The sequence below is a fragment of the Salarias fasciatus genome, chromosome 3, assembly GCF_902148845.1.
Source record: "Salarias fasciatus chromosome 3, fSalaFa1.1, whole genome shotgun sequence".
In the NCBI taxonomy this organism is placed as follows: domain Eukaryota; kingdom Metazoa; phylum Chordata; class Actinopteri; order Blenniiformes; family Blenniidae; genus Salarias; species Salarias fasciatus.
In genome coordinates, this window is record NC_043747.1 from 28,778,930 (window position 1) to 28,802,657 (window position 23,728).

The 23,728-nt window shown below is 43.7% G+C and overlaps 1 long non-coding RNA gene across 1 annotated transcript; it reads right to left on the reverse strand.

Annotated features, from left to right (window-relative positions):
- Positions 1 to 12,241: 12,241 nt before the first annotated feature.
- LOC115409594 (uncharacterized) lies at positions 12,242 to 17,458 on the reverse strand. Its single transcript, XR_003933995.1, has 4 exons — positions 16,848 to 17,458; positions 16,599 to 16,744; positions 13,240 to 13,502; positions 12,242 to 12,791 (listed from the first exon to the last, which is right to left on the reverse strand). It is a non-coding gene; the product is annotated as an uncharacterized LOC115409594 (long non-coding RNA).
- Between the last annotated feature and the right edge of the window lie 6,270 nt (positions 17,459 to 23,728).

A 23,728-nucleotide genomic window follows, 5' to 3' on the forward strand; every position in this document is an offset into this window, starting at 1 on the left:
CTACCCAGGATGTCCCAGAACGCCTTGTAGAACTCGGCGGTGAGCCCGTCGATCCCAGGAGACCTGCCCGTTGGCATCGCCTGCAGTGCTGCCCGCAGCTCCTGCATGTCCAGGCAGGCCTCCAGTTCAGTGTTGGTCTCCTCGGAGACACGAGGCAGTCCCCTCAGGAACCCCTCCAGGAGCTCCAGTCCCCTCAGGAACCCCTCCAGGAGCTCCTGCTCCTCCGTGAACTCACTCCCGTACAGGGAGGAGTAGAAGGCCACCGCCGTCCTCCGTATCTGGCATGGTTCGGTGATCTCCTCCCCCGTGTCTGAGAGCAGTGTGTGGATCACTCTCCCCTGTCCGGCCTTTTTCTCCAGGCCAAAGAAGAAGCTAGAGGGAGCATCCATCCCTGTGATGGTCTGGTACCGGGACCGAACCAGTGCGCCCTGCACTTTAACGTTCAGCAGGTCGGCTAAAGCCATTTTTTTCCTTTTGAGGTTTTCAAAATCACCTCGATTTCCTGTGGACTCACTTAAATGTTCCAGTTCCACTATCTCGGTCTCTAGATCCTTCATAGATCTGGTGATATCACTTGTGACATTGAGGGTGTGCTGTTGACACAGGAGTTTGATCTGCGTCTTACCGTGGTCCCACCACTGCCTAAGACTGCTAAAATCTCCCTTCCTCTGTCTAAAACCCTGCCAAAAAAACACTAAAGCCTCCCTAAAACTTCTATCAAGGGTTAAAACAGAGTTAAAATGCCAGTAAGCGCTCCCTGGCCTCACATCCCTGATAAAAATACTGCTTAAAAGTAGACAATGATCAGTAAAACCAACCGGTAAAATATCACACCTTCTAAAAACATTAAAATGATGCTTAAGACAATAAATACGATCCAGCCTGGCTGAGGAGACCCTGCTCTCTCTACAGTGGGACCAGGTGTACTGCCGACAGCCAGGATGCATCCTTCTCCAAACGTCCACAACGCCCTGAGAGTGGACCAGCTGCTTTAAGACGTGCTGAGAGGCTGGATGAGGTTCTGCATGGTTGCGATCTAAAGTCGCGTCTTCCGTGCAGTTAAAATCCCCCCCCACAAACAAATAGTCCTCCGACCCACACCCACTTACCACCTCAGACAGTTTGAGGAAAAACTGCTTCCTCTCTGCACCGGCTGTTGGAGCATAAATGTTAATAAATACAAGTTTAAAATGGTGGAACTGAGCTTTGACTAAAAGCAGCCTCCCCTGTACACAGTGCTGGACCTCCAGGGAGTCGGGGTTAAAAGCCCTGGAGAAGAGGAGGCCCCTCCTCCACTGAGAGGAGTGAGGTGGCTTAAGATGGCCTCCCCCCTCCATTCCCTCCTCCATTCAGCCTCAATGTTAAAATCACTATGAGTTTCCTGAAGGAACAGGACGTCGATCTTCTTCAGTGTGGCTGTCTCATAAACTGACTGTCTCTTTCTCAGATCTCTGGCTCCATTTATGTTTAAAACACCAGCTTAAAAACATCCATGGTAAATGAGATGTCTAAAACCAGGATAAGAACAAATAAATTAATTAAAAAACACTTGGCTGCCACCTTCATCATTTAGTTGTTTTTTTGCTTTTGGCACCAGTTTTTTCAGCCTATAACATTCCTGGTCAGTGAGGCCGGACTCATGTTTATTCCTCATGTGTACCCTGGCTGAGAAAATAAAACCATTTAGATCCGGGAAATGATCCCCCACCTTCACCCTGTGCTGGTTTTTGGTCTGGTGTAAAAATGTCTTGATTTTGTCTGCGCTGTATGGTGACCTGTTTTTCTGTGAGCTGCTAAAAGAAATATCGCTGCTGTCTGACACACACTCACTGTCACTGTCTGACACTCGCCCCTCCACACAGCTTTTCTTTGCATCTGCATTCTTACCCTCTTTCTTTCTTTTACCTGGTTTAATTCTGTCCATTCTATCTGCCTCCATCTCCTCCTCCTCCACCTGTTCAGCCCAAGAGGCGCTCCTGCCTGCCTCTCCTTCCTCCTCCACCACTTTCCCTCCCTGCTCCTTTTCCACCTGCTCCTCCACCACTGTCTCCCCCTGCTCCTCCTCCACCACTGTCTCACCCTGATCCTCCACCTGTCCCTCCACCTCACCTTGCTTCTCCTCCCCTCCCTCACCCACTTTTTTTTCTTGTTTTTTATCTTTTTTCCCCTCCACCTCCGCAGTGTTATTTACAGTAGTGTCGGTGTCCCTCCACCCGGCAGACTCGCTCTCCTCTCCCCTGCCGCCACCCGCAGCTTCACCCGGTGTATTTACACTACTCACCCCGTGCTCGGTGCTCTCCTGTGGGGCCACGACAGATCTCCTCCTCGGGAAGGTCCGAGGAGCCGCAGTCGGCCGCTCGGACTGAGCCGGGGCCGCCGCGTCCCCCGGGAGCCCGGAGGAAGGAGCCGCCGCTGGGGGGGGGGACCCCCCAGGCGTTGGCCCGCGGCGCCGCGCCGGGCTCCGCGGAATCCGGTCCCGCCAGGCCCGCCTCCACCGAGCCGGACTGAGCAGAGCCGGACTCCGCAGAGCTGGATCCTGCTGAACCAGATGGAGCAGACGCGGCCGGGCAGGCCCTGATGGTGTCCCTCCTGTCCACAGCTGGACAGGCCCTGATGGTGTGTCCCTCCTGTCCACAGCCGAAGCACTTCATGCCAGCTGAGCTCGCGAAAACAACGTAATCATAATCATTTACTCTCACGCGGAACCTGAGGTTCAGCTCCTCGCTCCGGTTGTTGAGTATCATAAATACGTGTCTTCGGTGGCACACGGCGTTCTTCAGCAGCTGAGACTCACATCCAGACAGGATGTCCTTCACTGAGGACACCACCTTTCCAAATCTGGACAGCTCGCGGATCAGAAGCTCATCTGGCACGAAGGGAGGGACGTTGGACAGGACGACCCGGACAGCAGGCTGAGACAGCGGCTGGACCGGGACGAACCTGTCCGCGACGGTAATGCCCGACTCCACCACAGCGTTAGCCTGCTCCACCTGGTCCAGGAAGACCACCACAGCACTGTTCATCCTCGCGACCGACCTAACATTGTCGTAGCCCACTTTCTCCCCCACAGCCAGGGCCACGTCCTCCACGCTGCAGGGGGCGGGGCCACCACCCGGACCCCGTGTTTGCGGGTGAGCTGCCTGAGGTTGGTCATGGCTGCAGCCAGACCCCCAAACAGACCAAAACCCACCAAGAACCCAAATAAACGATATAAACTAATAAATGTGCTCTGTGATTAATAAACTACGGTGAAAGTGAACATTAACAACTTAAACAAACAGAACAAAACAAGCAAAACGCCACACAACACACACCACGCTCTCACACACTCCAGCCGCCGCCCACTCCCAGCATGCACCGAGAGAGAGAGAGAGAGAGAGAGAGAGAGAGAGAGAGACATAGCCTACGGGAGCTCGAAATAACATTGCGTTTTATTCTAATACTTCACATGTGAAGTCTGCGAAGAATAGACTGTTGGGACACTGAGCGCAGCATTTATTATTCTTGTTCTTATTTTTTTCTCCTCTCCAGAGAGGATATGTATCGATTTAGGACTACATATCCAAGTGGCCTGGGTCACGTTTGAAAAAATGGGTTCTGTGTTGTTCAGACTGTCATGAAAAGATCAGATACAGGTCGCACAGGGGCAAAAAAAAAAAAAAAAATCGGATTTGGGTCACTTCAGCCTGCAGTCTGAACGTAGCCTCAAGCTAAATGGCTAAGTTTCACTTTCAACCTCAGGTGATCAAACCTTTTTAACTCTCCAGATAACATTTAGAGACTCACCTTTAGCTCCACCGATGGCCAAAAGCAGAAGTGAGAAACACACCAGAGCGAGTTTGAGTGTTGCGTCGGTAACTCTTTATAGTAACTACACGCTATTAAGCATTAGTTAATCATTAGTTAAGCATAATTTACACATTAGTTAATACTCAATTCCTCATGAACTCACGAATTCACCATTAGTAATGAATTACAATGCATTTGTAAAGACAGTTTTAAATGTTCAACTAACACATTATTAAGTGTAACTGCCACTTTATAATTTTGCTGTATTTTTCTTTGTATTTTGATGTCATTGTGGTTTTGTGCCAATAAGGGGCGCTGTGGTGCTAGAGTAAGCCTTTGTATGCTTGATAAGAGTTTTATTGTACTAGAAGAAGCGATCTCAGAGAGAGAGAAAAGAAGCATGAGAAAAGTTAAGAGAAAGAGCTGAAAGTTTAAGAAGGTTTAAGAAATACTAAGAAGAAAGAAGAACCAAGGTTATTTCCTCTTTCGGTACTCAGCCAACGAGGTATGTTTTCAGTTTATTTTGTAATAGATTTATTTTGCCAATTGTCTTTATTTTCTCGAAGCTAATTGATGTCTTTTTGTTTTTTATAGTTTTCACGGTGTGATTTATGTATCTGTGACAAGATGGATTCAATAAATTCATCAGTAGAGAAAGCCACTGTGTCTGTCCTACCTGGAGGAAATACAGTGAAAACTCGGACTGATTGGAGAACCCACGGTGGGGCGGCATCATCAAAAGAGCAGCAGTCTCGTCGGAGCGTGATCAGCGCGTGCATGGAGCGGTGCACTGAAGGGACAGTGGAGCCGGGAGCGCGCACGCGACCAATAAGGATGCAGTTTGAAGATCAACACTTTAAGATAAGGCCATAAGGTTCTTGGACACTCGCAAGTGAAGAGTTTGTCTAAGTTTAAGCGCAAATTTAAAAGTTGACTTAGTGAAATCTCTCATTCAGTCAAACTTGAATAAAAGTAAAGTCCTGTTAGCCCAGGGGTTTCTGTTTATAAGTGACAGCTAAGTTTAAAGATACATAAGTTGAAGAAGAAGATATATTTCGTTTCATCTTGGGATATTTGTAACAGTCAAATGAATTCTGTATTTTATTTGAAAGGTTTAAAAGGTGCACAGTTGATATTTTGAATACATTCTGAGAACATTTCTGTTGATTTAAGCGCAATTCAAGTTGAATTCATGTTTTCTTAACAAGGTTAAAGGTTGCATTATATTTCAAAGCTAAGTTTCAGTTTACATTTTACATTACGTTTTCACAATTTTGTGACAAGTTAATGATGACTGAGCCAAGTGAGTCTGCAGTTGACATAGAGGTTAGTGCTGACCAACCTAAACAGTCAGAAGAAGAAGTGACTGATCTCAGTGAGCAGCAAGAACTGCAACCAAGAAGAAGTCAGAGAGTGAAAACACTCACAAAGAAAGGAAAAGAAATGCAAGATGAAAGAATTAAAGCACTCCTGCAAAGACTCAACTATAACTATGAAAAGTGGAGAACACGAGCTAAATCATCTAAGAAACTTCTCTCTCTATCAGATCCCTTGAGTGAAGACCTACTTAAGACATTATTGGAGATGTTACAGGTTTAAGTGCAGATGTTACAAAGGTGTATGATGAGTTACGACAGCTCACCCCACCAGATCAAGAGACACGTCGCAAAGTAGATCGATGTGTGGAGATCTCAAGCTTTATTGTGAAAAAGGCAGCCAACCAATTGGATGGAAAAGTGGGAGAGGAAGAAGACTGGCCAGAAGCTGGTTCCCTCTTTCGAACGAGTAGTAAATCAGGTTCGTTTAACACAACTAAGAATGTGTCTGAGCATTCAGGTAGATCTTCTGTTAAGCATCAAGAAGCTGCAGCAGAAGCAGCCGCAAGTCAAGCTGTTCTCAAAGTGTTACAAGAACAAGAAAAAGAACAGCAAGAGATTCAAAGACTTGAAGCTGAAGTCAGGAAAAAGGCTGCTGAGCAGGAAGCGATGGCGAGACAGAGATGCTTGGAAAGGGAAGTGGAAGAAATCAGATTGAGAATGCAAAGGGAAGCTGATGAAGCGAAGTTAAAGGCTCAACAAGAAGAAGAGTTTATAGCGTTACAAAAAAAACACTTCAAGAGAAGAAAAGAAAAGTACAACACCTGGAAAAGGTTAAAGATCTCAAGGCAGCACAAGCAAGGATGCAGGTGTATGACCAAATGAGTGTAGCAGATGAGCATAAAGTTGATGTAACAAAGATCAAAACAGAAGTTAAAGATGATAAACATGTAAGTTTCCCATCTCTGTTAGAACAAGTCTTACCCCAAGTTTTATCCTCCCCTACAAGTGAAGGAACATCAGATCTTGTTAAAGTTCTCACAAGCGCACTAAGTGCCAGTCGTATTCCAGTTCCTGAACCGGCAGTGTTTAGTGGGGATCCTTTAAGATACAGCGACTGGAAACTGTCATTTCAAACATTGATAGAACAAAAGAACATACCGGACAATGAGAAGTTATTCTACCTTCGGAGATATGTAGGTGGACAAGCTAAGAATGCACTTGAAGGTTACTTTCTGCTTGGAACTGAGTCTGCATATGCTGCTGCGTGGAAGATTCTGGATGAAAGGTATGGAAATCCATTTACAATCGCAAAGGCTTACAGAGACAAGCTACAAGCGTGGCCCAGAATTAACTCAAAAGACAGTTTTGAGCTAAGGGACTTTGCAGATTTCTTGCGCAGTTGTGAAGCTGCAATGATTCACATTAAGTCTTTGGAGATTCTTAATGACTGTAATGAGAACAGAAAGATTATTTCCAAGTTACCAGACTGGCTAGCTGCTAGCTGGAACCGCAAAGTTATGGAAATCGAAGAGCAAACGAGTCAATTTCCCTCATTCAGCCAGTTTGTTGCATTTCTAACCAGAGAAGCAAAGATTGCTTGCAACCCTGTTACATCGCTGCAATCACTAAAACAAAGTGATCCTGACAAGTCAGAAAGGCTGAAACCATCAAGACAGAGACAAGTTGGAGCTAAAACACTGACTACAACTTCACAAGAGAAGACACAGGAGAAGACACAAGAAAAGACACAACAGACATGTATATTCTGTAAGAAACCCAAGCACAGTCTACACAAATGCAGAAGTTTTCTGGACAAAGCTGTGTCAGACAAGATCAAGTTCATTCAATCAGAAAAGCTATGTTTCGGTTGTCTCAAACCAGGTCACCACTCAAAAGATTGTACCAACCGCAATGTTTGTGAAAAATGCAGCAGAAAGCATCCTACCTGTCTTCACGAAGATAGATTTAGAAACAAAGAAGAACAAAACTCACCATCAGATAAACCAAACTCAAGCAATATGAGACCAGGTCAAAACGAACAAGTTCGAGAACAAGCCACAACCACAGCTACAACAAACAGAGTTGTCAGTCAAGAAAGTAACACACAAACAGCTGCAGTCATTCCTGTGTGGATTTCATCTACAACAAAATCCAAAGAAGTCCTCGTATATGCCTTACTTGACTCGCAAAGCGATACAACTTTTGTTCTTAGTGAAGTTGCTGACATGCTGGAGACAAATCAAGAACCTGTCAAGTTAGAACTTTCAACTATTTCCTCCCAGACTACAGTTGTTCAGTCTCACAGACTTCAAGATCTTCAAGTTCGCGGCTTTAACTCGAGCAAAAGCATCGCTCTACCTCCAACATACACACGAGAGTTTATCCCAGCCAATAGAGCGCACATTCCAACAAGTGAGACAGCTAAAGTTTGGCCACATTTGGAACACCTACAATCTGAAATAGCACCTCTCCAAGATTGTGAAGTAGGGTTGTTGATTGGATACAACTGCTCACAAGCTCTTCTTCCAAGAGAAGTTGTTTCTGGTAAAGATGACGAGCCATATACTCAGCGTACAGATCTTGGTTGGAGCATCATTGGTCAAAGTAATCCTTGTTTGAACTACGGAGATGCAATTGGAATTAGTCATCGCATTATTGTCAAGGAAGTCATTCCAGAGCTCGAACCCTCTGTCAAACTTCAAAACGAAGTCCATTTTGTCAACAGGACAAAGGTAAGAGACGCCACTCCCTCGGACATTGTCAAAGCACTCGAAGCAGACTTTTCTGAAAAGGCCATTGATAACACTCCCGTGTCTCAAGAAGACTTGAAGTTTCTCACAAAGCTCAAGGAGAATATCAAACAAAACCAAAGTGGACACTATGAGATGCCATTACCGTTTCGTAACGAAAGACCCAAGTTACCAGACAACAAAATATGTGCAATGCATCGTCTTAAATGTTTGGAAAAGAAATTAAGGAAAGACAAAACATACTATGATGATTACACAGATTTCATGGCTGATGTAATCTCAAGAGGCGATGCTGAAAAGGTCCCCGATGAAGAGTTAGAGAACAGTCCGGCATGGTATATCCCTCACCATGGGGTCTATCACCCGCACAAAACCAGGAAAGATCAGAGTTGTATTTGATGCCTCTGCCAAGTACCAAGATACTTCCCTCAATGACCATCTGTTAACCGGTCCTGACCTGACGAATACGTTGGTGGGCGTTCTTTGTCGTTTTCGCAGAAGTTCGGTCGCATTCATGTGTGATATAGAGCGAATGTTTCACCAATTTCACGTCACTAAAGAAGACCAGGATTATCTGAGGTTTCTTTGGTGGGAGAAGGGAGATCTGGAAGCAACCCCAGCAGTCTATCGTATGAAGGTCCATCTTTTTGGAGCAGCTTCCTCTCCAGGCTGCGCCAATTTTGGCTTGAAACACCTCGCAGCTCAAGGACAAAGTCAATTTAAAGAGAATGCCATACACTTCATTCAAAGAAACTTTTATGTCGACGACGGCTTAGCAAGTGTACCTACTGAATCTGAAGCCATTCAGCTGATCAAAGACTCAAGAGAGCTGTGCTCTACAGGCAAGTTAAGACTTCACAAGTTTGTGTCCAATAGTGATCATGTTATGTCCACTATTCCTGAAAAAGAACGTGCCACAGTCAAAGATCAGGACATGTCTCTGAGTTTACCACGTATCGAACGAGCTCTTGGTGTTGAATGGTGCATCACATCAGACACTTTCAAGTTCAGAGTTCAAGTCAAGTCAAACCCACTGACAAGAAGAGGTGTGCTTTCCACCGTAGCCTCCGTTTACGATCCCTTAGGCTTTATTGCACCGTTTGTTCTTCTCGGTAAACAGATTCTACAGCAAATGTGCAGAGACAAAGTTGATTGGGATCAAGAGCTTCCAGAGCACTTAAAACCCCAGTGGGAGTCCTGGATCAGAGATCTTCCAAGTTTATCTGAAGTTCAGATTCAAAGATGTTTCGTTCCCACGGAGTTTGGACAAGTGAAAAGCTACGAACTTCATCACTTTGCAGACGCCAGTGTCAATGGATATGGTGCATGTACTTACCTGCGTGCCATTAACCAATCAGATCAAGTCCATTGTTGCTTAGTGATGGCAAAATCAAGAGTCACACCAACTAGTGTCATTACTATCCCTCGACTCGAGCTCTCAGCAGCAGTTGTTGCAGTTAGAGTCAGTGATCTACTCAAAACAGAGCTTGAAATTTCAAACATTCAAGAGTTTTTCTGGACAGACTCTACCGTTGTCCTCGGCTACATACATAATGACGCCAGAAGATTTCAAGTGTTTGTAGCCAATCGCATACAAAAAATCAAGTCAAGTACAAAACCAGAACAATGGTCATATGTCGCGTCAGAGCATAATCCTGCAGACTACGCTTCTCGAGGCCTAACAGCAGAACAACTCAAGTCTTCAGATTGGTTCAAAGGACCAGCATTCCTCTGGAAAAGAGAACTACCTGATAGAGATGTCAAGGTGGGAGAGATAAAAGAAAATGACCCAGAACTTCGCAAATCCTTTGTGTGTACCACCAATACAAAGGAAGATCGAACTATTCTCAACAAATTTGAGAAGTTCTCCGAATGGTCTGGATTGATAAGAGCACTCACAAGCTTGAGAAGGAAAGTCAAAGAACTCAAAGGTGAAATACGAAAGAGCAAAGAACGTACAAGCTTGGAAGAAAGGAAGGAAACAGAGCTGTTTGTCATTAAACTTGTTCAAGAAAACGCTTTTGCAAAGGAGATAAAGAGTCTGAAATCAAAGAAAACAGTCTCTAAGACCAAGGACAGTAAACTGTACAAACTAAGTCCGTTTTTGGACGAAGAAGGAGTCCTCAGAGTCGGCGGACGTCTGAGTCAAGCTGTGCTACACAAACACGTGAAGCATCCAGCAATACTCCCCAAGGACAGTCATATTTCAACCTTGCTTATTAGACATTTTCAACTCCAAAGTTCAGCATCAAGGTCGTGGAATGACCATGAATGAACTGCGAGCCAATGGTTGGTGGATACTTGGGTGCAGCCGTGCTGTTTCTTCGTACATTTTCAAATGTGTCAAGTGTCGCAGGTACAGAAGGAAAACCGAGAACCAACATATGGGAGATCTACCAGTAGACCGTACAGAACCTACGCCACCCTTCACTTATGTCGGAATGGATTGTTTTGGTCCAATTTACGTCAAAGATGGACGCAAAGAGCTGAAGAGATATGGACTCATTCTAACCTGTTTATGTTCGAGAGCCATACATATCGAAGTGGTAGACGACCTAAGTACAGATTCATTCCTTAATGCTTTACGAGCGTTTATTGCAATCAGAGGTAACGTTCGTCAACTAAGATGCGACAAAGGAACGAATTCCGTAGGTGCCCAAAGAGAATTTGCAAATCTTATGAAAGATATGGATCAGGAAAAAGTGAAAGCACTTGGATGTGAATTTCTCATGAATCCCCCATCAGCAAGCCACATGGGTGGAGTGTGGGAAAGGCAGATAAGGACCATCCGAAGCGTTCTATCAGCTATCCTCGACCAGTCAGCAAAGAGACTTGACAGTACATCGTTGAGGACCTTGTTGTATGAAGTAATGGCGATTATTAACAGCAGGCCACTCTCAGTAGAACATTTGAATGATCCTACAGGCCCTGAACCGTTAACGCCCAACCACATTCTAACAATGAAGGCAACCATCATTCAGCCTCCTCCTGGAGAGTTCATGAAAGAGGATGTGTATCTTCAAAAGAGATGGAGAAGAGTACAATATTTGGCCAATGAGTTTTGGATTCGTTGGAGAAAAGAATATTTGCTCAATTTGCAACAAAGACAGAAATGGAATGCACACAGAAGAGATCTGAAGATAAACGATGTAGTGCTTGTACAAGAAGATCTTGCACCACGCAATGAATGGAAGCTAGCCAAAGTCACAGAGGTCTATCCAGGTTTAGATGACAAAGTGAGAAAGATTCGACTTCTGGTTAGTGAAAAGACATTTGATAAACATGGTAAACTTACCTCTAAAACCGTTTCATTAGAAAGACCTATACATAAGGTTGTTGTTTTGCTTGAAGCTGACTAAGTGTTATGGTCATTTTTCTCTGCTCAAACTATGTGCCAGTAGAGTTCAATGCATGGAAATCCCACTATTAGATTTGTGAGATTTGGTGGGAGTGTAACTGCCACTTTATAATTTTGCTGTATTTTTCTTTGTATTTTGATGTCATTGTGGTTTTGTGCCAATAAGGGGCGCTGTGGTGCTAGAGTAAGCCTTTGTATGCTTGATAAGAGTTTTATTGTACTAGAAGAAGCGATCTCAGAGAGAGAGAAAAGAAGCATGAGAAAAGTTAAGAGAAAGAGCTGAAAGTTTAAGAAGGTTTAAGAAATACTAAGAAGAAAGAAGAACCAAGGTTATTTCCTCTTTCGGTACTCAGCCAACGAGGTATGTTTTCAGTTTATTTTGTAATAGATTTATTTTGCCAATTGTCTTTATTTTCTCGAAGCTAATTGATGTCTTTTTGTTTTTTATAGTTTTCACGGTGTGATTTATGTATCTGTGACAAGATGGATTCAATAAATTCATCAGTAGAGAAAGCCACTGTGTCTGTCGGTACCTGGAGGAAATACATTAAGCATTAGTTAAACATTAGTGAGGTGCTAAATTCATCGTTAACTCATCATTTGTAAATAATTACTTATACATTACTAAGCATTAGTAGACACAGTTATAAACGTTTTAAATGCAACCCATTCATGAGTACTTCAGCACTAATTGAGCATTAGTAAATGCTTAATTAATCATGAATTCATGATCTGTATGGCATGTATTATGCATTACTGAGCACTTAATAAACACGGTTAAAAATGCTTTGTTGCTCATTGATAACCTCAGATGTTAATACTTTGTAAAGAGTTAGCAACTGTGTTGGTATATGTTTTACAAACACTCATTCTTGCTCAATGAATAACTTATTAATGCTGTTACTACTCATTAGTTACCCATTATTTAAGTATATTCTGTGAGCCCATCTAAAGTGAGGACTATCTATGCTTTATAAAGCATTTGTTAAGCATTTAAAAATGACACAGAAGCAAAGATATACAAAATGTCAGTTTTATTGGTCCCAAACAATACAATACACGTTTTAAACAAATGCAACCTTTAAATTTTCAAGTACACTTGACAAACATTTTCAAGTAATAACAGTCTGTGATAGTATAAAATAGAAAATATAATAAAATACAAGCTCTTTCAAATACACAATCTTAACATTTCAAGTAAACTGGTGAACTCTCTCTTTAGGGCAGACACACATCAGAAGTAGGTGGCTGTCTGATTCTGTTTGACCCAAACTCACTTCTTGGTGAGGGGCAGCAGCTTGTTGTTGTTTTTAAGTGTTTTCACATTCTCCTTTATAGCAGAATCCTCTCACTCAGAAGCCAACACTGCTAGTTTTACACGATCAGTTTTGTGCCCATCTAAGATCTCCTTGTACCTGTTTGGTGCAGCGATAAAAAGCTCAGCAATGGGTGCAGTGGCCACCACTGTGTTACGATCTACACCAACGGTTGAGAACGCAGCACCCACGGTCCCTCCTTTACGGAATACCTTTAGTATTTTTTGATACCTGAGCACTGCCTGCTTCGGATTCAGGGCTGCAATACAGAGAGCATAAAATTAGTTGTACCCACATTAAAAGGTGTATACACATGCACACATGCACGCACGCACGCACGCACACGCACACACACACACACACTATATTATGCACACAGTGTCCTTTGTGTCCCCACAGTTACCCACTATAACCAGATACGACTATCATCAAGATATTGGCTGACAATAAATAAATACATATTTCCATGGGGTGACCATAGGGGAAAATGTAATTGTGTTTGAACTGTCCCTTTAATATCTTTGTTTTGCTTTGTTGACTTTGAATTTTGCCCCTCCTCCCATCGTGAGCGATCTGGCAATGTTTACATAGTTTTTCATAATGTCAATGGGAGGAGATTTTTAGCTTGTAATGGGCAGGGACACTCATAGTGAATCAATGTCTGCATTTATTTATAAGTGTTTTTTTATGTATTTATTTATTTTTACCTCTCTGGCGTGCCTTTGGGCTCATCTCCTTTTCCTTCGACTTCTTCACTTTCTTTTTCCCTTTCCCTGTCTTCTTCTTGTTCTTCTTTTGTCCGGAGACGAGTCGGGAGAGACAGAGTCAGACTCCGACTCAGACTCACTCTCACTGCTGGAGGACGATTCCACTGAATCATCAGAAGAGGAACGTGAAGTCTTGCGTTTCTGGGAGGAGTTGGGTGCCTCGTTCAGGGTGGAGGTGGATGCTGCACCATCTTTCTTAAGAGCTATTTAAAACAGAAAGAAATCAAACATGCAGCATCATCTAACATGAACGAGTTTAAAGCTTGTTTTGTATGCATTCATATTGTTTGACAGTTATTGAGTTTATCTGAGTAGTGGGCCAGTGATGCACAACTCAAATCAACAACCTCAATGATTCCCAAATGAATAACATTGCAAAACTGGTGGGCTGTGTTCCTGTAACCAGAAAAGCAAGCCCCCGGACCCTTTCCTTTACCAGTTAAATGAACACTTTTGAGGGCTTCAGAACTATGTACAAACAAGACAGGTCTGTATGCAGTGCATAGAACGGTTGCGGAGACCAAGAACAGTGGCCTGGCAGGGAGCGGACAAATAAAGGATGGATTGAGGGCCCATACTATCCAGTACTGTGCTGGTTTGTTGTTTCTGTCAGCAGCATTAAGAATTAGGAAATTTCTTTCCAGTTGCCTTTCAAATAAACACACTGCCTCTGAAAACATTATGGGTATGATATGACAGTGTGGACGGGTCTTTTAAGAGTTCAGCCACTGGAAATCTTATTGTTGTTAAGGGAACACATTTTGCTGCCACACAACAGAGCTGGCTTCTCCCCTCCTCATAGGAGCCTACCTCCGTGGCTGGGAGATGTCCTTGTCAGTGCAATTATCCACAGCGCTACATCGCAGGGTCAAAATTATGAAGGGTCTGCTGGCCGCTAAGGGTCAACGTTGGTTCGTTTTATTGGTTGTCGGCTCTGTTTTGGTGTTGTCTAGATTGGGGTATGGGATTGTCCTTGGTTGCGTGTGGTGCGTTGACAACACTGTTTTGCATTTGTTGTGAATTTGTACATAGGTTGTGCCCCCCCCCCCGTTCTCCCCCTCTTTATCTCTCTCTCTTTCTGTCTCTCGCTCTCTGAGCGTTTCCGTCCCGGTCCTGTCCTCAGCCATGCTGGATGCCAGTTTTAAATAAAGGCAGCAGCAGGAGGAGACTCAGTCTCATCCTGCTGCGATTAAAATCTGTTCAGATAGTAAAAGGCTACAATCATACAATATTTCACGCCCCAGCTGCCCAACAGGACAAGGGAAAAAAACAAAACAAAAAAAAAACGTTTCGTTTTCTTCTAAGTCTGAAAGTTCTACCTAGTAACAACTGATTTTATTAGATACTATAACTGATGGTGTTATGAGTGCATGAAATGTCATTGAAAATCCAATAGGTGGCGGTGTTGCACTGTATGGGATTTTATACTGCGTTTATTTGTATGCTGTATTTATAAAAGGTCACGGTAAATATTGTTTGTTCTGCATATTAACTGAAGTATTTTCATTAGGGTGACAGTAGCTCAGTTGGTAGAGCGGGTCGTCTTATAACTGGAAGGTTGGTGGTTTGATCCCCGCTCCCGCAGGTGTGAAACTGTTGTTGTGTCCTTGGACAAGACACTTCACCCACCGTGCCTAATGTGTGAATGTAGTGTGAGAGTGAATGGTTGGTGGTGGTCGGAGGGGCCGATGGAGCAGATTGGCAGCCTCACTTCCATCCCTCTGCCCCAGGACAGCTGTGGCTACAGTAGTAGCTTACCACCACCCAGTATGGAGTGAATGGGTTAATCTGATATTGCAGTGTGAAGCGCTTTGGGCTCTGTCATGCAGGGTAAACAGCGCTATGCGAGTGTAGTCCATTTACCAGTCCATTTAAATTTATACTTGTATTTATTTATTTATACGAAAGGGGAAATTTGTATTTAACTGTACGTGTAGTGGCTATTTGTCTAAAATGCAACAAAAATCAAAAATCAAAACTCAAACTTCAAACTGCCACTGGTGCACCGGGTTGTGGTTTACGCAGGCAAAAGAAATCATAATCCAACAGAATTCCAGTGAGGTTTGTCATGGTTTATTCTCCAAGGCAAGCAAACAATTGGAGCGATCACTTCCTGCTGCTTCTCTCGCGCTGGTAAAAAACCATAGCCCCACCCAGGTGCACCCTGATCCTCTACCTGCAACCTCCCTAAATAACCTCCAAGTGCAGGTGATATCAATTAACTCTACAAAAGCAAGCCTAACAGAAAATAATGTGCCGATTACCCAAACCAAACATGCAAAATAAACAAACAATAAATCCAAACAAAATAAACACTATATGAAATAACACAAACAAAAAGTAAACAAGAAAATATTCAAAAAATACTCAAAGACTAGTAAATAGCTCTAACAGTACAAGTTTCACTTCCGGGTGGCGTCATGTCAGCAAAAGGTACGCATCTGAACAGCTGATGGCAGAAGATCACCTCACTGTGTATAAAGCTGTTTGTAAAGTCAAGATGTGAACGAAAAGAAGACCAAGCAGGCCAAAGCGGTATGTTCGTTTTTCCTTTGTAAATATGTGGTACTGGTATTCACTTTGTTATGTTTTGTGTTTTATGTTTTGTGATTATAATAATAATGCATTGGTTTTATATAGCGCTTTTCAGGACACTCAAAGACGCTTTACATTGCATTATTCATTCTCACCATACTGGGTGGTGGTAAGCTACTGCTGTAGCCACAGCTGCCCTGGGGCAGACTGACTGAAGCGAGGCTGCCAATCTGCTCCATCGGCCCCTCCAACCACCACCAACCATTCACTCTCACACCTTTCACACTAGGCAAGGTGGGTGAAGTGTCTTGCCCAAGGACACAACGACAGCTTTACACCTGCAGGAGCAGGGATCGAACCGCCAACCTTCTGGTTATAAGACGACCTGCTCTACCAACTGAGCTACCGTCGCCCTACTACTGTTCTACAGTGTTTGGTGTGGTGTTGGTAATGCCAATAAACATCTGTGAAGGAACATCACGTCTTCGCTTTGTGACTGAGGCTGGCATAGATACGATGAGCCGTCAATCCTTCCCTTATCTGTCCGCCCCCTGATTTGCCAGCCCACCCTGTTCTAAGCTCTGCATACAGACTCATTTTGTACAAATCAAAAAAACAAACAACTTAACTGAAAAGAAGAAAAACACAAATTGAAATTAATTAAAAACAAAACTTACTAAAATATAATTCAACAATATCTAATACAATTATAGTGGCCTTAAGTTTTGCCCAGAGTTATGACTGTAGAGTGTCTTTTGACTTACCTGCTGCCAACTGTTCTCTCAGAAAATCTCTCTCCCGGTCAGTTCATCAATCCTCTCCTGTTGCCAGGCTGTCTTCAGCTTATAGAGCTCCAACTCGTCTGCATTTTTTTTGTTTGCCAGGAGTTTAGTTGGGGCAATGGACACACCTAATGGAAAGTAAAGTTAGGTCAAGTCATACTACTACAGCTCTAGCACACAGTATAGTAAACATCAAAGGGATACAAGTCAATCAAAGGGCACAGTACACACCACTAGCATCTGCAATGAGCTCCTCTTCCATAGAATCCATCTCCACATTCTCCACTGCTGCTGTCTTCTTTTTGGGACGTCCTCCCCGCATACCTAATACAGATAAAATTGTTGTATTAACGCTCCAGTCGTATTCACCTCCCGCTCCTTACTTGCAGGCTGCCATGCATGCCATGCTGGCATGTTCATATCGACTTGGGTCGAGCCAGGACCCCTTTTTGGAAGTTAAATCAGCCTCCTCATAAATAACTGCATCGTGTTCTCACCCTCGAACCAAATGGGAGGAGCAGGATGCGCTCTGACTCAAATGACGCAGTGGGTTGCGTTTTTTCACTTCTTCCGGTAGAATACAGAACAAACAACGTGATGTAGTCATTATACACATTAGAAGAATGAACGGTTTTGTACTTTGTCACTGCAGGAAAGTCAAAACAGCTCTATGACCGGAGTCTGTGTTGCCAAATTGGGCGGGTTTGGGCCAAATCAAGCTTCTCTTTTGAACACGTCTGACAGGTGGATGAAATGATTATGTGTTTATGACGTGCTTTTTTAATTATACAAATATGTTTTTGACGTGCATTTTCAACCAAGATGGCGGTTTGGGCTGTTTTATATCGAGTTAAACGGGTTTCAAATGGTTTCGGGGGATAGCGACAGATCTGGCAACCTCCTCCAGAGGCTGCAGAGGCACCGCAGACAGTGCTGCGGTGATTAAAGCGATACTTCAACATTTTGGCAAATTGGTGGGCAAATTATAATCTGCACAGTCACTACGCTGTGGAACACCAACAAATAATATTTTAGCGTTACGACACCGAAGCAAATACTGGGAACTACTTTTTCTTTTGAAATCACTACGCCCAGACAAGTAGTTCTGTCTTAGCAATCTTCGCATAAACAACTCAGTCTCGTAATTTTGCATTAATACTTCACAGCGTAGTGAATGTGCGGATTATAATTTGCCCACCAAAGTGTTTTGGGGTTGTTATATTGTGTATTTGATGAGTTTGATGAGGGGGAACCAAAATACCATCCACTTCCATTGTGTCCGTCCTGAAAACCTTCCCCGACTCAACTCTGAATAAACAACAGCTCGCCCTCACAAAAAAAGTAAGTATACTGTTCGAAATGACTAGTGAATTGCGCTAAACGGGCCAATTTGCCAAAATGTTGAAGTATCGCTTTAAGTTCGTAGACGGAACGCAGCCAGAACAGTTGTTCTATTATACATGACCATACAAATGGCCATACAAATCACTGACTTTCAGAAGGAAGCACAGGCTCTCCACCGTGCTCGATGTGCGCACTCAGAATAAGCTCGTGTTGTGCGATACGGAAGCCTCACACGGACAAAAGTACGGCAAACGAGGAAAGCGAGAAAGCTGGCTCGACCCAGGGAGCGACCGTGTTCTCACCGCATCTAGATCAAGCCGGGGCAAACCTCAGACCTCCTCCTCGAGGCGCCCCGACTCGACCACGTGCGCGCACACGTAATACAACCATGTGGGAAGGGAAACGTGAATATGAAATATACTCACCACTATCGACGGCATCTCTGTCTTCCATCGTCAATACGTCGCTCTCCTCAGTAGTGTTTTTTTGGTACGTCTCCGTGTACCAATGACGCGCCCACTTGACACTGAGGACAAATCCATTTCTGCAACCTGCATCAGCTTCTCTCTCCAGCGTGCGGCTCTCCTTCTTCTTCTTCTATGAAGTTTCCGGCAGTGTAGCCGCTATTTGTGTATTACTGCCCCCAACAGTTCAGAACAGGATTGCACTCTCCCTCCGACTTCCGCATTTCTGGGCATGCGCTGCAGCGTTTTTGATGGTAAGCATGCGCAGTAGCATCCTACACGTCCCCGCGTCCTACAAGTCCCAGCCTCCTCCGCGGTTCTGAAGAGCGGGACCGCGGGGTTTTTTATTTTTCTCATATTGATAACACAGCCACTTCAGACTGCACGGTTCAAACAATGAGCAGGTTCAGAAAGTTTAAGAATCTTATTTGTGGGGACAGGACAAAAAGAAAAGCCCTGAAGCTAATAAAGTGGCTTCAAAAAAGGAAGCTTCTTAAAAGAAAAATAGATGCGCAACATGCCATCACAAGATGAAACTGAAGAGGAGGACGAACAGTCAAGATCAGTATGCCTGGTAAGAAGCCCTATTATATCATCATATATCTTAAATGTGTCTGTCTGTCTTCTGTCTGTCTGTCTAATTGTCATGCATTTGGATGGAATTGCATACTTAAATTTGAATTTATTGGGGAAGCTTGATATGAAGCTGCAGGGTTTATGCAGGAAGGTTATGTCTATCCCCAGATTACCTCTGTTACTCTGTTAACCAAGTGGTTCTCAACCTGTGGGTCATTACCCAAAGGGGGGTCTATGACATTTAGTTTGTGTTACACTCCATGTAGTAAAAGATAGATCACAACAGATGGGTAACTGCAGAATAAACCCACATAGCAGAGACACTTGGGCCACATCTGGCTGGAAGCTGGCACAGGTGGCATTCGGTCGGCACTGGCATGCAGCATGTGAACCAAACATGGCCCAGATGTGGCGGAGGTGGTGCCGTATTTAAGGTGGCAAACCGAATGTGGGCCAGATGTTGAGTTTAATATGTGGCCCACGTGTCAAAAAAGAGCGGTGGGCCACAGGTGGCATTCAGTTGGCATCACTTTAAGGTGGAAAAAAAGATGTGGGCCAGATGTTAAGTTTAGTCTGTGGCCCACATATCAAATTTGAACTGTGGGCCACATGCGGCCCGGGTCTGTTCTTCATGTAAAGATAAGCTCGCAATGACTGATATTGTTTGTACCAAATGCAATAAAACTTAAATTTCAGGTGTGAAATACCATTAACTTTGATTGGCCTCTCTTAATGCACAATATTTTTGGCCTACTTCTAGAGGCTGATCAGTTTATTTGTGCTCTCATTCATGTCGTTCATTCTGTGAAATCTGACAAAGATTTTAATTGTTTTTAATGTATGTTGACATTTCAATAACATCATAGACAAATCAAAATCACACTTTTTCCTGGAGAAGATTTTGGGCCCATTTACTATCATTAAAACCACTTATTTTCATTCTAGCATATAGCATACATAATACATATAACTTCAAAATTACAGATTTGTTACTGCTGTAGCCTACTATTTGATTATAATATATTTTTTGCTATTCAAACTTAAATCCGAAAAAAGTACAACATTCATGACTATTTTATAAAGTGAAGCATTAGCCACAGCATCATTGAAAATCAAGAATACTTAAATCAAAAGCAGAGGGAGTCTCTAGACTCACCTACGCAGCCCTTTTTTATATGTTGATCATAAAACCATCTAGTGCATGGATAAGATGCTTTTTAAATATTTTTGGAAAAAACCTGTTGTCGTGAATACATATGAGAATGAAGGACTCAACTTCATAGACTTCGATACTCTAAACAAAAAATTTAAGATTAAATGTTTCAAAGTGTTGTGAAAAAATGTGGATTTTTATTTCTAGCCATGCTATCTGGTTGGAGGCCTAAAATTTCCTCAAGAGTGTAACTATAACATTGAAAAAAATCCTGTTCATCTTTCAAACTTCCATAAACAAGTTTTACTTGCTTGGTCCTTATATAAATTTCTTCTTTTAAAATTGTACACCGTTAAAAATAATTCTACCAATTAGTCATGATAAATTAAGAATTTTAGTCAGCAGGACTTCAAATTATTGAAACAGTTGTGATAACTCAAGATGTTATGTTTATGTTGTGTTCACTAAAGAAAACTTTCCAAACTTATTAAAACGATTCCAGTGGAATTAGGAATTTGAACCGATGATACTTTTCCTCATTGGACATTTCTGATGACGTCAGCACGTTGAACGTGCATTCAAACAGCCCCGGCGGTTCGTCCGCCAGTTTCTGCAGCTGCACGCGACGTATTTCTTCAGTCTGGCTTCAGTCACGCTCACATATTCAGAAAAGGTAAGTCACCGAGTGATATGAATACTACCCAGAGGTTTTTTCTTGCCTTTAAATTGTTAAGTTATTAGAAGGCTAAACGTGAGACTTTTAGCTAACTTTTAGCTATGCTAACTGGAGCTTCTCAAGACAACGAGCGGGACACTCTTTACGTTTTTAAACATGTCAATTCACAACTTGTCCCAGTGAATGACATGAATCCAGCCTGCTCTGTGCAGACCGCACCATGAAAACGCCAGTTGAATTAAAGCAGACAACGTTTGACGACGTTTGTGGGTGCGGGGGGAGATGGCGTGGCAGACGGTCGGTTTGTGTGCTTGGGGTGTGCACGGAGAGGAGTGCGCGGATGGGGGGGTCACGTGGGGCACGCGGGTGGGGGTGCACGGAGCAGAGTGCGTCCGGGCGGGAGGATTAAATCTGTCAATCTTGTAAATCTGTCAGAACAGATTCCATGCATGTTTCTGACATTAAAAGGCTAATTCAAAAACAAGCATTTTTCAGTTTTAAGTAAAAATGGTGTTCACTATTTTTATTAAATTAAAGGTCCAAGTCTTCAATTTAGTTGAGGAATATACAGCACAATGCTGCTGCCCTCAGCCCACCTAAAATATTTTTCAGCTTTTAAATCTTGCAAATTGTTGAATTTGACACAAAAACTATATTATCAGTGCATTAGTAGGCAAGTGTATGTGCACGCCTCTAGAAAATCAAAACAGTTATGATTGTTGAGTGTATTGTAACCATTGTCACTGTACTAATATGAGATTTTCTGTTGTAGGTCATCGTATTTGCTCCACCTGGCTGCGTTTTGGATGAGATGGACAGGTAAGTTTTGCACTTCTGTCACGGGAAACCCAGAAGAACACTTGAACACTAGAGAACCAGCCATGGTCATGATGGAAGAAGTTTAGCTCTCCTTTGCATTTACAGTGATTGTGTGTTTTTTCAAGTCTCAAAAGTCTCTCCAAACCCATGTGAGACAACATGGATCTAGCAGGAGCAAACCAGTGGACTTTAGAGTTAAATGTCTTTTTTGGAACTTGCAGACAAGTAAAAACTCTAATGGGGCATTCACACTGGACGCGTCGCGGGCGTCGTCGACGCTCGGGACGCCTCGAAGCTGACGCTTGTGACGCTTTAAACACGACGCTTGACACCGGGTGGTCACAAAGCTCGCGACGCTCGCGACGCTCTTGATGCACGTCAGTTAATTGGCGCGCTGGAGGCTGATTTCTGTTTCCAGCTATGGCGGATCGCATCAGGAGAGCGGCTTGGCTTTATTTGTTAAATAAAGCTAGGCCGCGTCGTTGTCGGAAAAGTCGCTATTGGCTGCTCTGCTCCTCTCTGCTCTGACTGCAGCGGGGAGCGCTGCTGAGACTGACCGCTTGTGAGCGCTTTGGGACGGGGGAGGGGCTCACGCAGCACCCGCTGCTCATTGACGACAGCAACGAGACGTCCTGTCACGTCTCCAGAGCACCGGAGAAGGTTGCTAGATTTGTCGCTAGTTGCTTTTGACAAAAAAAACGTCACCAAGAGGCTTTGGAAAGTCGCCAGATTTAGCGAGAAAGTCATCAAGTTAGCAACACTGGCCGGCCCGCATCGGTGCTCGGATCACTCGTAGTGACGTAGTACCGGAGGGATCGTCTCTGATTGGTTGACGCCCAGCGGCAGCGCGTCGAAAGTTCAGTTTTCCCAACTCTCAAAAAGCGACGCTCACGACGCTCCTGACGCCGGGGATGAGCGTCGTGGGCGTCGACGCTCGAAACGCTGGAAAAGCGACGCTCATGACGGTCCTGATGCGCCGCCCCGCCGCCCGCCGCTCCACGACGCTCGTCCACCATAGACTTTGCATAGAAAAGCGCCGCTCACGACGCTTGCGACGCGTCCGGTGTGAATGCAGCATTACAGTGCTTTTTTTGTTTTTCTTTTTATATTTGAGGAGCCCACAGATATGGAGGACGACATGACGAGGGGACTGAACGTGGGAATCCTCAGAATACCAGAAGGGGAGGATCTGACGGAGCTGGCTGTGGTGCAGGAGGATCAGATCATCCTGCATGGCATCAAGGACTACTCACACTGCTATGCTGTTTGGACTTCTGTATGTGCTCAACATCCACTATACTCTATACTACCACTATACACTATACTACATCGAATTGTTCTGTTGTATTCATTTCAGTAAGAGTAACTTCCGCTTTGTCCAGTCCTTCACAAGTTTTCCACTTACCCCAAACTTTATTTCTGCTGCTTCATTACTGTTTTCAACTACATATCTCACTTTTGGGGGGCATTTGTATTCAGTGTGGGATGTATGTTGTATAAAACTTTTGCTTTGCTTTTAAAAATGTATAGTATTAAACTTGTTAATTTTATATACTGTTTTAAGATGATATTGTAATTGTATCAATAAATAAATATTTGAAACTGTCATTGTTGGAGCATTTTGTTTTCTGGGCCAAATACGGCAAGTGAGTGTATTAAAGAAGTGGCCCGGTTACGGTTTAGTTGAGGCTGACATCTGGAACCAGTTCTGAAACTTGTCTGGTCCTCCTTCGGGCCAGCTGTGGTCATACAGGTGGTTGACGTCTGGGAGAAAAACTAAAACTTACCTCGCCCAACACTGGGCCAGGACAGGGCCACATATGGCTAAATAGGTGGCTGAGACATGGCACAATCATGGGCAATATGTGGCAACCAGAGGTGGCCCTCCCAAGTGCCGTAATTCATTGCGGTATGTGGGCCAAGTGTAAGTGAGAAGTGTGGGCCACTACTGGGCCAGACTAATTTTGCTATGTGGGAAACCTTGTCTAATGGTTGTCAGTTTAGGAGTTATAAAGACTTTGAGAACATGTGATTTAGAACAATTAAATGAATGAATGAATTAATGACTGAATGAATAATT